Genomic DNA, 13,295 nt, shown 5'->3' on the forward strand with positions numbered 1-13,295 from the left:
TTTGGGGTAGTGCGCAAACTCCAGAGGATGGCCGGCAGCTCATGGAGCCAGCAGCTGGCCGAACGCTCCAGTGGCACGACCAGTCGGGGCTTGATGCCGGAGAGGATGAGGCCGTTTGCTCGCTCAACCTGGCCGTTTGACTGCGGGTGGGCAACGGACGCTAGGTCCAGCCGGATGCCGCGTGTTGCGCAGAAACGTGCCAGTGCTCCCTTTGCAAAATTTGTGCCATTGTTGGTGATGATGCTATGTGGTAGGCCATACCGGGTTATAATAACTGCGATGAATGTGACGGCAGTCGGCCCATTTAGCTTTTTGATCGACTTCGCCTCAATCCACTTGGTAAATTTGTCCACAGCGACGAGTAGATGTGTCATGCCGCCGCGTGCCGTCTTGAACGGGCCCACCATGTCTAGCCCCCAGACGGCAAAGGGCCAGGTGAGGGGGATGGTCTTGAGTGCAGAAGCCGGCAGGTGTTGCTTGGAGCTGAAAACTTGGCACCCTTTGCAGTTTTTGACTAGTTCCTTGGCGTCTTCCAAGGCAGTTGGCCAGAAAAATCCGTGGTGAAAAGCCTTGGCGGCGAGTGATCTTGAGGCTGCATGGTGGCCGCATTCGCCTTGGTGGATGTCCCTGAGGATTGCTGTGCCCTTCTCTGGTTCGACGCAGCGCTGGAAGACTCCAGTGACGCTGCGCCTAACAAGCTCTCTGTTGACGATTGTGTAGGCTCCGGCTCAGCGTTGAACTTGTCTTGCTGAGATCTCGTCGGTTGGCAGCTCTCTGTTTACTAAGAAGTTGAGGATGGGCTGGGCCCAGGATGGAGCTGTGACTTCTTCTATTGTCAGGACTGCCACTGTGATAGGGGCGGGTGGGCTGGGTAGTGAAGAGTTGGGGTCGGAGTCGGCCATCGCCTGTTGTGTTGATGTAGTCCCCGGGCCGGCTGCAGTAGTCCCGGGCCGAGTTCCGAATTCCCCGGGCCGGGTGCGACTATGGTAGTTCCCGGGCCGCCTGTTGGAGTCTCCGCGCCGCCTGCTTGGTTTCCCAAGTCGGATCCGACTGCGTTGGGGTCAGGCGGCACGAAGATGGAATCAGATTCTGGAGACGGCTTGATAGACGGCTTGAGGAGTCGGTGGAGAGAAACGCCGGCTGGTATGGCTTGCCGGGTGGATCCTACTCGTGCCAGGGCATCCGCTTGCATGTTGTCGGCACGTGGTACATGAAGGAACTCACATCCTTCAAAATATCCACTGATTTGCTGGACGAGGAAACGATAGCTCGCCATGTTTGCGTCTTTGGCGTCCCAGTCACCGGATGACTGTTGGACCACCAAATCCGAGTCGCCATAGCACAAGATCCGGCGGATGCCGAGTTCTTTGGCTAGCCGGAGCCCGTGTATGAGCGCCTCGTACTCGGCCACATTGTTGGAGGCGGCAAAATGAATTTGCAATGTATACTTGAGCTTGTCGCCCTTGGGAGAGGTGAGGACGATGCCGGCTCCCAAGCCGGTGTGCATCTTGGACCCATCGAAGTGCATCCGCCAGTGAGTGGAGTCGGGAGCCGGTGGCAGGTATTGGGTTTCGGCCCAATCGACGAGGAAGTCGGCCAGTGCCTGGGACTTAATGGCGGTGCGGGGCTGGTAGAAGATCGCGTAGGGGGCCAGCTCAATGGCCCATTTGGCCACTCGGCCGGATGCATCCCGGCTGCCTATGATCTCGGCAAGCGGGGCAGTACATACGACCGTAATGGGGTGCTCTTGAAAATAGGGCTTGAGCTTCTTGGCAGCGAAGTACACACCATAGCACATCTTCTGGTAGTGTGGGTAGTTCTGCTTCGAGGTGGATAAGACTTCGCTTAAATAATACACCGGCCTCTGAACCGGCTGAGCCCGGCCTTCTTCTGGGCGTTGGACTACGATGACAGTGCTGACCACCCGGCTAGTAGCGGCAATGTAAAGGAGCATGGGCTCCTTTTCAGCCGGTGCCGCCAAGACAGGCGGCGTGGTCAGCATCTTCTTTAGCTCGTGGAAGGCTTGGTCCGCCTGGTCGTTCCACTCGAAATGAGTGGACTTCTTCATGAGTCGGTAGAGGGGGAGGGCCTTCTCTCCGAGCCGGCTGATGAAGCGGTTCAGGGAAGCCAAGCATCCGGTGAACTTCTGGACATCCCGCAGCTTGGTGGGAATCTCCATTCTCTCTATGGCCTTGATCTTTATTGGGTTGCACTCGATGCCGCGTTCGGAGACCAGGAAGCCTAGGAGCTGGCCGGCTGGTACTCCGAACACGCATTTCTCGGGGTTGAGCTTGATTTGGAATCGGCGCAAGTTTTCAAATGTTTCTCTGAGGTCTTCCAGCAAGGTGCCGCGCTTCTCCGTCTTCACCACAATATCGTCTACATAGACGTGAGCATTTCTGCCGAGCTGCTTGAGGAGGCATTTCTGCATGCAACGCTGAAAAGTGGCACCGGCATTTCTCAAGCCGAATGTCATAGTCAGGTAGCAGAAGGCTCCGAATGGTGTGATGAAGGCGGTTTTCAGGCGGTCAGCTGGATCCAGCTTTATCTGGTGGTAGCCTGAGTAAGCATCCAAGAAGCTCAACAGCTCGCATCCGGCTGTGGAGTCTATTACTTGATCAATCCTTGGCAAGGCAAAGGGATCTTTGGGGCAAGCCTTGTTGAGGCTAGTGTAGTCTATACACATGCGCCACTTGTTGTTTTTCTTCAGCACGAGGACCGGGTTGGCGAGCCATTCTGGGAAGAAAACTTCCATAATGAAGCCGGCTGCCAGAAGCCGGGCTATCTCTTCTCCCACAATCTTTCTCTTCTCCTCCGATAGTCGGCGGAGAGGCTGTTTGACTGGTTTCGCACCTTCTCGGACATGTAGCTTGTGCTCGGCGAATTCCTTCGGCACACCCGGCATGTCCTTGGGGGACCATGCGAAAATGTCCCGATTCTCACGGAGGAAATCGGCGAGCTCGCCTTCCTATTTGCTGTCCAGGTTTGCCCCGATGGTGGCAAACCTTTCTGGGTGATCTGGGTCCAGAGGTACCCTCTTTGTTTCTTTGGCCGGCTGAAAGGAACCTTGGGCACCACACTCCTTGGGGTCGGGGGACAGGGCCGGCTGCTTGCCGGTCATGGCCACGACTCGGTCCAGTATCTTCTTCTCTTCAGCAATTACAAGGGACTCGGCCAGCCGGCTGCTGGCAGCCGCGCACTCGGAGGATTTCTTGTAGTCTCCGGCTATGGTGATGATGCCCTTGGAACTTGGTATCTTCATCTTGAGGTAGGCGTAATGGGGTACAACCATGAACTTGGCCAGGGCAGGTCGGCCAAGCAACGCGTGGTAAGGGCTCTCTAGATCCACCACTTCAAACCACACCGCCTCTTGGCGGAAATGATCCTTGTCCCCGAAGGGGACATCTATCTTGATCTTGTCGATTGGGGAGCAGGACAAGCCGGGTATGATGCCATGGAACACAGTCCGACTGGGCATGAGCTGCTTTGTCTTGATGCTCAGCTTCTCCATGGTGTCGCGGTATAGGATATTGATGCTGCTCCCACCATCTATCAGCACACGGGAGAAACGGGCGGCTCACCTTTCCGTAGCGAGGGTGGCGTCCAGAACCAATGCGTAGGAGCCGGGAGACGGCATCACCTCTGGGTGATCTGTCCGGCTCCAGCTAATAGGCCTTTCTGACCAGTGCATGAATTCTGGGTTGTTGGAGGCGACTGCGTTGACTTCTTGGTGTTGTCGGCGTCGGCTACGCCGATCTTCTGGCTGGCTGGTGAAGACGACGTAGGCGGCATGCTCGTAGGGGTACTCGTCTTGAACTTCCCCGACCGCTGGTCGAGCGGCCGGCTGCGGAGGAGCCGGAGGCGACTGACCAGCAGGCGGAGGCGGCACCATCCCCTCACCCTTGGAGATCCGAGTGAGCCAATGTCATTTTCTGGTCGTGTGGTTTGAAGGCTTTGCGCCGCTATGAAACTTGCAGGGGGCATCAAGTGCTTGCTCGTAGGAGAAAGCCGGCTGCCAAGACGGCCTGCCGCCATTCTGCTTCTTGGGTGCGGGCCATCCTTCGGGTTGTTCATCCTCGACTGTGGCCACCTACTGACTGGTGGAAGGCGGCAGGGGAGCCTTGCACTTGTGGTCGTTCTAGTGCAGGCGTCGGCTGGATTCTCCAGCCGGCGTCTTGGGACTCGGAGCGAGCACCTTCCCGGAGGCGTCTACTCGGAGCTCGGTCTTCATCGAGGAATCGGCCGTGGCGTATTTATCAGCTATGACCAGTAGCTCGTCAAGCATAGTCGGCTCGTCGCAGAGGAGTCGGTGCTTGAGGAGGGTGCCTTCTCAGCACCCGGCGGTGAAGTACTCTATAGCTTGGACCTCATGCACTCCCTCGCAGGAATTGCGGAGCTCGGCCCACCGCGTGAGGTAGTCGCGAGTTGATTCGTTGGGCCCTTGGACGCACAAGGAGAGCTGTCGGGGCTTAGGAGCCCGCTTGTAGGTGCTGGTGAAGTTGCGTATGAAGGCTTCAGTGAAGTCTAGCCAGCTGTTGACACTGTAAGGCTTGAGGCTGTTAAGCCAGGTGCGCGTCGTGCCTTGGAGCATGAGGGGCACATATTTTACGGCAACACGCCTGTTGCCATTTGCGATGCTAACCACAGTGGAGTAGACGATCAACCAATCTTCCGGCTTCACGGAGCCGTTGTACTTGTGCGTGTCTCTTGGGAGCAAGAACCCTTTGGGGAAGGGCTCGTCGCGGATGCGGGGGCCGAAGCAAGATGGGCCGACATCATCTTCTTCTTCCAAAGCCAAGGATCGCGCAAGGCGGTCGATCCGGTGGCGGGCATCATTCTCGCCGACTCCTTCGCGGCAACCCAGCCGGCCGCTAAGAGTCGGGTGCGTGACAGGCGGCGGGGTAGGGTATCTCTCCCCATGAGGCGGAGGAGGAGGAGGGTTGCCCCGCCACTCCACGGCTCGAGGGCGGCCCTCGACGTCACGCTCGATGGAGATTCGAGTCCGGCTGCGGCTCGAAGTCGGCTCCTTTTCTTTTCTCGTGCGGGTGTTGCCTTCGGTCGGTGTTCGAGACGTCGCGCCGTGCTCTTGGCGCGGGGGAGGACTCTCGGCGTGGACGCCGGCTTCATGCCGCTCTGTGGCCGCGTCAATAAGTTGCTAGATGTGTCTGGTCATGTAAGGGAGCTCATCAGGCCTCAGCCCATTCAACTCGTCTGCGGCCGCCTGGGCGGTGCGCAAGTTCTCGAGAGGCATGACATAGACTAGGCGGTCTGCTCCCAGCATGTCGGTGACAGCCGCGCCGTGTTTCTTGACGATACCGACGCGGCTCGGCCTGTCGGGAGGCAGCATGCCGAAGGAGGCTCGGTCGACCTCGCGCTGGTGAGCCTCGCTGAGGCGTCTCATGGTGGCGAGCCTCTGGCCCTCCGCAACAAGGGCGAAGCGGCGCGCCTCCAATGTCTTGGCGTCCACGTCGGCCGGGACGGGGACGGACAAGTCGTGCAGCGCCACCTGCAGAGCGTCGTGGGCGTTTTCGCCTGAGGAGGCGCCGTGGCTGATAACCAGTACCTCGGTAATGGCACTGCCGCTGCTTTCGGCTTGAGGAAGAGGGTCGCTGATGACCACCACGTTGGCGGGGAACGCGTCAAGGGATGCCGTGTCAGAGTCGACAAGCATCGGGTCGGTGGAGCCAACCGACTCCAAGTCCGCGACAAGCTCGCCGTAGACGTGGAGTTGATCGAGGAGGTTGACGAGGTGGCTCTCGGGGCAGTCTGTGCCCGTGTCGGATGCGGGCTCGTCAGAGATGCGAGCCTTGCCAAGAAGATCGGCAAGGCAGCTCGCCGCGTAGGCGTCGGCGACGTCTTGCAGCGTGTTGGGGCAAGCGCCATCGGGCGAGCCAGGCTGGCTACGCACGTTGGGAAGGAAGAGGGTTCCTGTCCAGAGCAGGTCTCTGGACGATGGTGCACCTGGCCCCACGGTGGGCGCCAAATGTCGGGTGGTTGGTGCGACATATGCCAATGGGTGGCTTATCATTGTGGGAGCCAATAAAACATCACCGATGCCTGGAAACGGGATAAGGCGAAGACATGCACGCCGGCGAATCGTACCCAGCTTCAGGGCTCTCCGTGGACATAACACCCCCAATGCTGCTCTGCGGGGTCTCCGCATGATCACTAGCTCGGTGGGTTGCTACAGAATGCTCCTTGAGCTGTTCGGTGAAAGGATGAGGGAGGGCCAGGCTAGCCCGCTCCTCTTCTCCTTGGAGCGTCTAAAATCTATCCAAAGAGTGATCCCCCCTGCATGGGAACCCTGGGGGGTTTATATAGGCCTACCCCCCAAGGGTACAATGGTAATCCGGCTGGGCATGGGCCCCAGTCGTCTGTGTCTACGCCCGCCGGCTTCTCTGCCGACTGGTGGGGCCCGCCGACTGGTAGGCCCGCCGGCTACCGACCCTTTGGCCGACAGGCCGGCCCCACCGCTCAGGGGTCTTGTCGGGGGCTAGTTACTGTTACCTTGCCCCTGGTGACGATGGCTTTGTCGTGGTAAGCATGGCTACAGTGCCGCCGCGAGGCGGCTCATCACTGTAGCCTTACCTTCTCTTGTCTACTTAATGAAGCACCTCCTTGGAGGGTGAGAGCTGGCCGGCTGTTGGAAGCCGGCCATACCCCTGGCCGACTGTGGGAAGCCTGGCCGCCTTCGGGATATCCCTGACCGAGGGGGCCCGCCACCCACGGGTCTCACTGACCCCTTGCCGTGGGTGACGTCATGATCATCATGGAAACAGTGCCGCGCCGGATGGGGATGGCCGCCCCGTACGGTGCATTGTGGCCATGCGTGCACCGGGATTCGGGGGTGGCAGGTTTTACTGTAGCCACGCCCCGTCTTGTTGCCGTTATGTGGGTGCAGACTCTGAGGGCAAGATCTTAGCCGCCTATTGAGGGGCTGGCTCCTAGGAGTCGGCCCTTTTATGGCCGGCTTCTGGAAGTCGGCCTTCTCGTGGTCTTGTTTCTCAAGGATTTCAGGGCTGGGCTGCCTTTGCGCAGCCGGCTTGAGAGGTAGCCGGCTGGGGGAAGACGGCCCCATGTCTTGGAAGCTTGGAGGCTTGTTCGGCCTGTAATTTTTCTGAAGTGCCAGGGGAAGCCGGCTAGGCTACCTGTGGTCATTTACTCCGAGAATGATGTGGCGAGAGCCGGTCAGCTACTCGAGGGTTACAAATTGTTGGAGATTTTTCCGTGTTACGCGAGAGATTGGTACTTCCCGATCAGATGAAGACAGTACTCTGGCTTAAACCAGGGGCTGTGCCCATGCTTTATTATAAAACTCCTATGGCTAAGTGAGGGCGTTAAATCCATAAAGTCGGATTGCCTTGTTCGTTGCGCTAAACTACTCCTTCAAGGACCATGTAATTGGATCAAGATTGTTTAGATTCCATCCCGAACACCTCCGTACTATCTACGTGAGGGCAGAAGCCGACGACTGGCCAACCCTCAGATTACACACAACACGGCCGCACAGGAGGAAACAATTCAAAGCATAAATTAAATTACTTTACAAAAGTTGGCTTTGTTCCCATAATACAAGACAAAGGCAACATGAATACATCTATTCAAATACAATGTCCTACGATCATTGCGCCGCTACAAGTCGAGACCCTTCTATGACATCCTCGAAATATCACTCGGGGGTGCGGTGCTCCTTGCCCTCTAGTGGCCCACTGGCGACTTCAACAACGTTCATCTTCGCCCACCACATCTTGCAATGAGCGAAAGCCATATGGGCACCTTCAATACATACGGAGCGCTTGATAACATGCAGCCGAGGACAGGCGTTCACCATCCGCCTCACGAGTCCAAAGTAGCTGCTAGGCATAGCCTCAGCTGGCCACAACCGGATTATTAAATCCTCAATGGCTTGTCTGGCCACCCTATGCAGGTCCACCAGCTGTTTCAGCTAATCGATGAAGGACACGGGATGCTCTGGTGCCGCATACTGCGACCAGAAGAGCCTCTCTAAAGAACCCCCTCCTTCGGCTTGATAGAACTCCACGACGTTTGATACACTGCGTGGCAAATCCGCAAAAGCACCTGGGGAACTCCGGAATCGGTTTAGTAAAAGGTACTGCTTCTCCGCATACTTGCTTTGCATCTTAAATGCCTTACCCGCCGCGATCTTCTTGGCCTCCTGGATCTCCTGGAGGGTGGCCTGGGCCTCATTCTGTGCGGTCTCCACACTCTGATGAGCCTTGGCGAGTTCGGTCCCTCGAACCGACGCATCCTGCTCCAAGGCCTCACACCTTTTCACAGCATCCTGGAGCTCCTGGTGGACTTCTTTGACCCAGACATTTAGCTTCTTACGGGCGGCTTGCTGCTAGACAGCCTGCTCCTCGGCCTTGCCCAGGGCCTTCCTCAGGGCCTCGACCTCGGTCGCGGCTTCTGCACATATCACAATATCGCTGTCAATACACATCGCTTATCCTTTCCCGAACATATAGCAAGTCATTCCTCACCTTGCTTCTCCTGGAGCCGAACTTTAAACTCGCCGAGCTCGTTCTCGGTCCGCTCCAACCTCCGCTTCAGCTCGGAGACCTCGGCAGAATGCGAGGTTGCGGCCAACAGGGACGCCTGCTTAACGATACATATTCAGTCAGCCTCTTATAATTAAGGATTGACCCCCTGTCCGGTTCTCCTCGCCAAACACCGGACATCGTCTCAGGGGCTACGGACTATACGGGGTTTTTCTCTTTCTTGCCTCGAAACCTGTTAACAAGTTGCTGCAGGCTTCATTCAGTCCGCTCCTGGCAGACCGAACCTTCTCAATCACCGCACCCATAAGGATATAGTGCTCGTCGACGATGGAGGCGCTTTGTAGCTCCCCCATCAGGTCATCTGGCGCTCCTGGATGGACAGGAGCCACCGGTGGAGGCGACGCACCGCCCTCCTTCAAAGGGGGCTGCTCGCCCGACTCCGGAGCCATATTGGTCTCCAGAATCATATTCGGCTGAGTTCCGAATTGGATACGGCCCTCTTCGCCAGTCTCCATGGGGATTGCCTCCCCGTGTGTCCGGCAGTGGAGGTCCCGCCTTGTGGCGCCTCCCGGACAACGTCCTGGGATCCTCCCCTTGGAGCGGTCCTCCGGTATAACACTTTGGTATCGTCCCTGGCCCCAGGGGAGTAAGAAGGCGGTGGCGACATGCTCACCATCTCCGATGGAGCCAATGAACCTCCAAATGAGGATCACTGGATAAGGTCGCGGGCCGGACTGCAATAGTGTGGGTTAACCATTTTAGAATAATAAAAAGAAAGGGCTGATATGCGCATGAATAAGCCATGTCATTTATGATGCGGCCTGGGGCCTAGTACGGGGGTGACGTTCCGGACTACTGTCAGCGTCCCACGTGGTGTTGGCCGCTAGGGCGCCCTTCCCCTTTTTGGGCGCTTTCACCTCCAGATGTGCCGAGGCCACCCTCTTCTTCTTCCTCTCCTCAGGAGGAGGGTTGTTTCCCTCCTCCTCCTCTTCTTCATCATTATTCTCAGGGACAGAGGAATGGGCCTCGTCGTCTTCGGACGTCACATACGAAGTGCCCTTGCGACGGGGGCCACTCTTAGCCCCCTTGGCCTTCTTCTTGGCCTTCTTCTCCGGTGCCGTATATGGCGCCGGCACCAGCATCGTCGCCAGGCGCGGGATGACTGGTTCTTCGGGCAACGGAGCCGGACACTGAATCCAGTTCGCCCTCTCCACACAGTCCTGAGGGAGAAATAGTAAAATCTCAGACATCATCCTCGAAACATTTATGTTGGGAGTATATCAAAAGTAACATACCTCGCTGGCGGGGCGGTTACAATTGTGACCATGGCCTGAGTCCGTGGCCGGTGGCTTCTCATTGCCCTTAAAGAGCAGCTTCCAGGCCCCTTCGTGAGAAGTATCAAAGAGCCTTTTTAGGGTCTGGTGCTTCTTCGAATTGAACTGCCATAAAGGGTGGCAGCGGCGCTGGCACGGAAGAATCCGGCGGATTACCACCACCTGGATAACGTCAACGAGCCTGATGTCCTTGGTCACCATGCTTTGAACGCGTGTCTGCAGCGCTATCAGCTCGTCAGGTGCACACCAGTCTGGACTCTTCTCGATCCAGGAGGTGAGTCGCATGGGAGCGCTGGAGCGGAATTCAGCAGCTGCGGCCCAGGTGGTGCCGCGAGGTTCTGTGATATAGAACCACTGCTTCTTCCATTCCTTTACTGTCTCCACAAAGGCGCCTTTGGGCCATGAGACGTTGGATAGCTTGCTCACCATGGCCCCTCCGCACTCTGCATGCTGGCCCTCCACCACCTTCGGCTTCGTTCAGCTCATTATCATTAAGCTCGTTATCGTTAAGCTCGTTATCAATAAGCTCGTTAATATTAACGAGCTGAAACCTCTGTTCGGCTTGGTTCGTTATGAGCTCGTTATGCTCGCGAGCTTTCACAAGTACTCGTTAAGGTACAGACAACACACTACACAGAAGAATATTTTGATCCCATCAGAAATTCACAATGGCATAAATTTGACAATTACATTCTAGTTGTAACAACTAACAACACTAGTACGCAATAGCAACAACACACAAGTCTGGTGGCTGGTGCACCTTTGCATCATTTGAATTTAAAAAATAATAGCAACACGCTACAACCAAATTGCCAAACCCCAAACACAGAAGGTTTCCATCACAAATTCACAATAGCATAAATTAATAAAAGGACGTTGGAGTCAAAACGGTAGCATAGCAAGACTACTATGCAGCAGCAACACCACTCGAGTCTGGTCCATCACAAAGCATAAAGTAGCAACACTAGCAGTCTAGTACGCAGCAGCAAACACCAACAAGTCTGGTGCACCTTTCAGTTTGCATAATTTAATAAATTTTAAAGATAGTAGCAACACGCTACAGGCAGTAGTGAATGAACATTCCAGGAGCCCTTCCACCTTGCTGCGTATGATGCCTTCATGAACTTGCAGAGTTTTCCTACATGCAAATTTTGAAACAAAGAAAGTAAACTTTCAGGTTTCTCTTACAGTAGTGTAGTAGACCTTAAATAGGAGAAGGTTTAATAGACAAAATGGGCATTGCAATATAAATAGTACAAGAGAAACAAAACAAGGTTGCAAAATAAAAATTACAAGTCTCGGCCAGTAGCCAAGCACCAACCTGCTAGTTGCTTTCCACAATAGATTCAGGAAATGGAATGAACTCAACAACATCATCAATGTCATCTTCCTACAAAGGGAAATGTAGTTTCAGTTAGGTAGTCCATTTACAAATAGTATGTCAAAGCTTATAAGTAGTAGACAACAAAGAGCAACTAATATTACCACTATGGTTGTAGGCCTAATGTGGTTTTCTTTTGATCCTTTGATGAAGTTAGAAGCACAAATAAGTGCCTCAACCATGCTTGGGAGTAGAGAACTACGGTAGTCATCTAGAACTCTACCTCCTATAGAGAATGTTGACTCTGATGAAACACTAGTAGCTGGTATAGTAAAGAACTTCTTTGCCATTTTTGCCACAATAGGATATCTATGAGCATTCAACCTCCACCAGTCAAGTAATGTGAAACTTGGATCATTAATGGGATGAGTCTTGTCTTCAAGATAAGTAGTCAATTCAGATTTGCATGGCTCTGAATTTGTCTCCTCGAGAAAGGATTGAAACCCACTCGACAATGTGGTCATAGATGTAGATGCTTGCCTACCTGAAATTGAACTCTGCTCATTGGTGTTAGAAGCCTCATGCTGACGATTTTCCATCTCATATGTGGCATACAGATCAAAGAACTCTGTTATGATATCTTCCATCTCACTACTACCCCCCTCTTTACCATACATTTTCTTAAAACAATAGTCCACAAGTTTCATCTTAAATCTCGGATCAAGAATGGTGGCAATCACCATAACATTGTTCTTTACCTTTTTTTATCTTTCCGATTTTTGTTTTCTGGCAGAACAGTGCTATCCGAATATTTATCAAACTTATTAAGCATGGATTCCCCCATCATTTTCAAATTGTCATCTCCGGACATAGCATGCTCTACTATAGCAATCTTAACATTCATGATGTATGGATAAAAAATGTTGGTAGTGGGGTAAGTAGATCCTGATAGTATAGTAGTTACCTCAGCAAATGATTTCAAGATGGGTTGAATTCTACCATATAGTACCCAATCTTCATCATCGGGCTGCCATTCATAATTAGGATCTGATTGTGCATACCCATGGAAAGCTTCCTTATACAAAGTGCAAGCATCTATCATTCTGTATGTAGAACTCCATCTAGTTGCTACATCTAGGCATAATCCTTTTCCAACTATAATATTAAGAGACTTGTAATCTGACAAGAAGTTTGACATGCGTGATGGAGATTTTTTCAAGTACTTGACAGTTTCTTTGAGGTTGCCTATCAAAGGCTGCAATGGTTCCATGCCATCATTGACTATCAAATTCACTATGTGTGCGCAGCATCGAACATGGAAGTACTTAGATATGAATTTTGCTGATTTCCTAGCAGTGAACTTGTCCATCAATTTCTTAGCGGCAGAATCATTCGAGGCAGCATTATCCATGGTCATTGTCATGATCTTATCTTCTATTTTCCATTCTTGGCAGCATTCAAAAACAGCTTGAGCTATGACAAAGCCTATGTGAGGTGGGTCTAACTCTATCAAGTTTAAAACACGACATTGCATAACCCAATCCTCATCTATGTAGTGAGCAACAACAGCTAGGTAGGAAAGATTCTGGTTGGAAGTCCATATATCACTTGTCAAACTAATGCTCTCAACAGACCTTAGTTGCTTCTTAAGGATTTCTTTCTCAGAAAGATACACCTTCATGCATTCGGCTCTAATTTTCTTCCTACCAATGAACTTGTATGATGCATTCATATATCTCATGAGGATATTAAACCAAGCATGCTCTACCATCCTAAAAGGATATTCATGCACAATTATCATCTTTGCTATGATTTTAACGACTTGTTCATGATCATATTCATGATTCACTATAAGAGATGCACCTGGCTTTTCAGGATCCAAATTGATTGTACCTTGTCGTTGTTGTCTTCCCTTCTTGTTTAGATAGTCCGCACAAACATCTACATGCTGATTGAGACTAGTAGTTGCTCCCCCTAGAGTATAAGAAAACAAGTTACAACAATGCAAGAATTTTGCCTTCGTGACGACCGCCCCTGGTTTCTTCTTGCATACAGCTTTGACCTCCTTGAAATGTTGCCAACATGGCGCATGCTTAACTCTAGTTTTCCTCACCTTAACCT

At 53.3% G+C, this 13,295-nt stretch overlaps 1 long non-coding RNA gene across 1 annotated transcript; it reads right to left on the minus strand.

Annotated features, from left to right (window-relative positions):
- Positions 1-10,858: 10,858 nt before the first annotated feature.
- LOC123058358 (uncharacterized) lies at positions 10,859-11,685 on the minus strand. The gene is made up of 3 exons (XR_006427174.1): positions 11,339-11,685; positions 11,175-11,243; positions 10,859-10,991 (listed from the first exon to the last, which is right to left on the minus strand). It is a non-coding gene; the product is annotated as an uncharacterized lncRNA (long non-coding RNA).
- Positions 11,686-13,295: the final 1,610 nt, after the last annotated feature.

Source organism: Triticum aestivum, chromosome 3A, assembly GCF_018294505.1.
Source record: "Triticum aestivum cultivar Chinese Spring chromosome 3A, IWGSC CS RefSeq v2.1, whole genome shotgun sequence".
Classification (NCBI taxonomy): Eukaryota; Viridiplantae; Streptophyta; class Magnoliopsida; order Poales; family Poaceae; genus Triticum; species Triticum aestivum.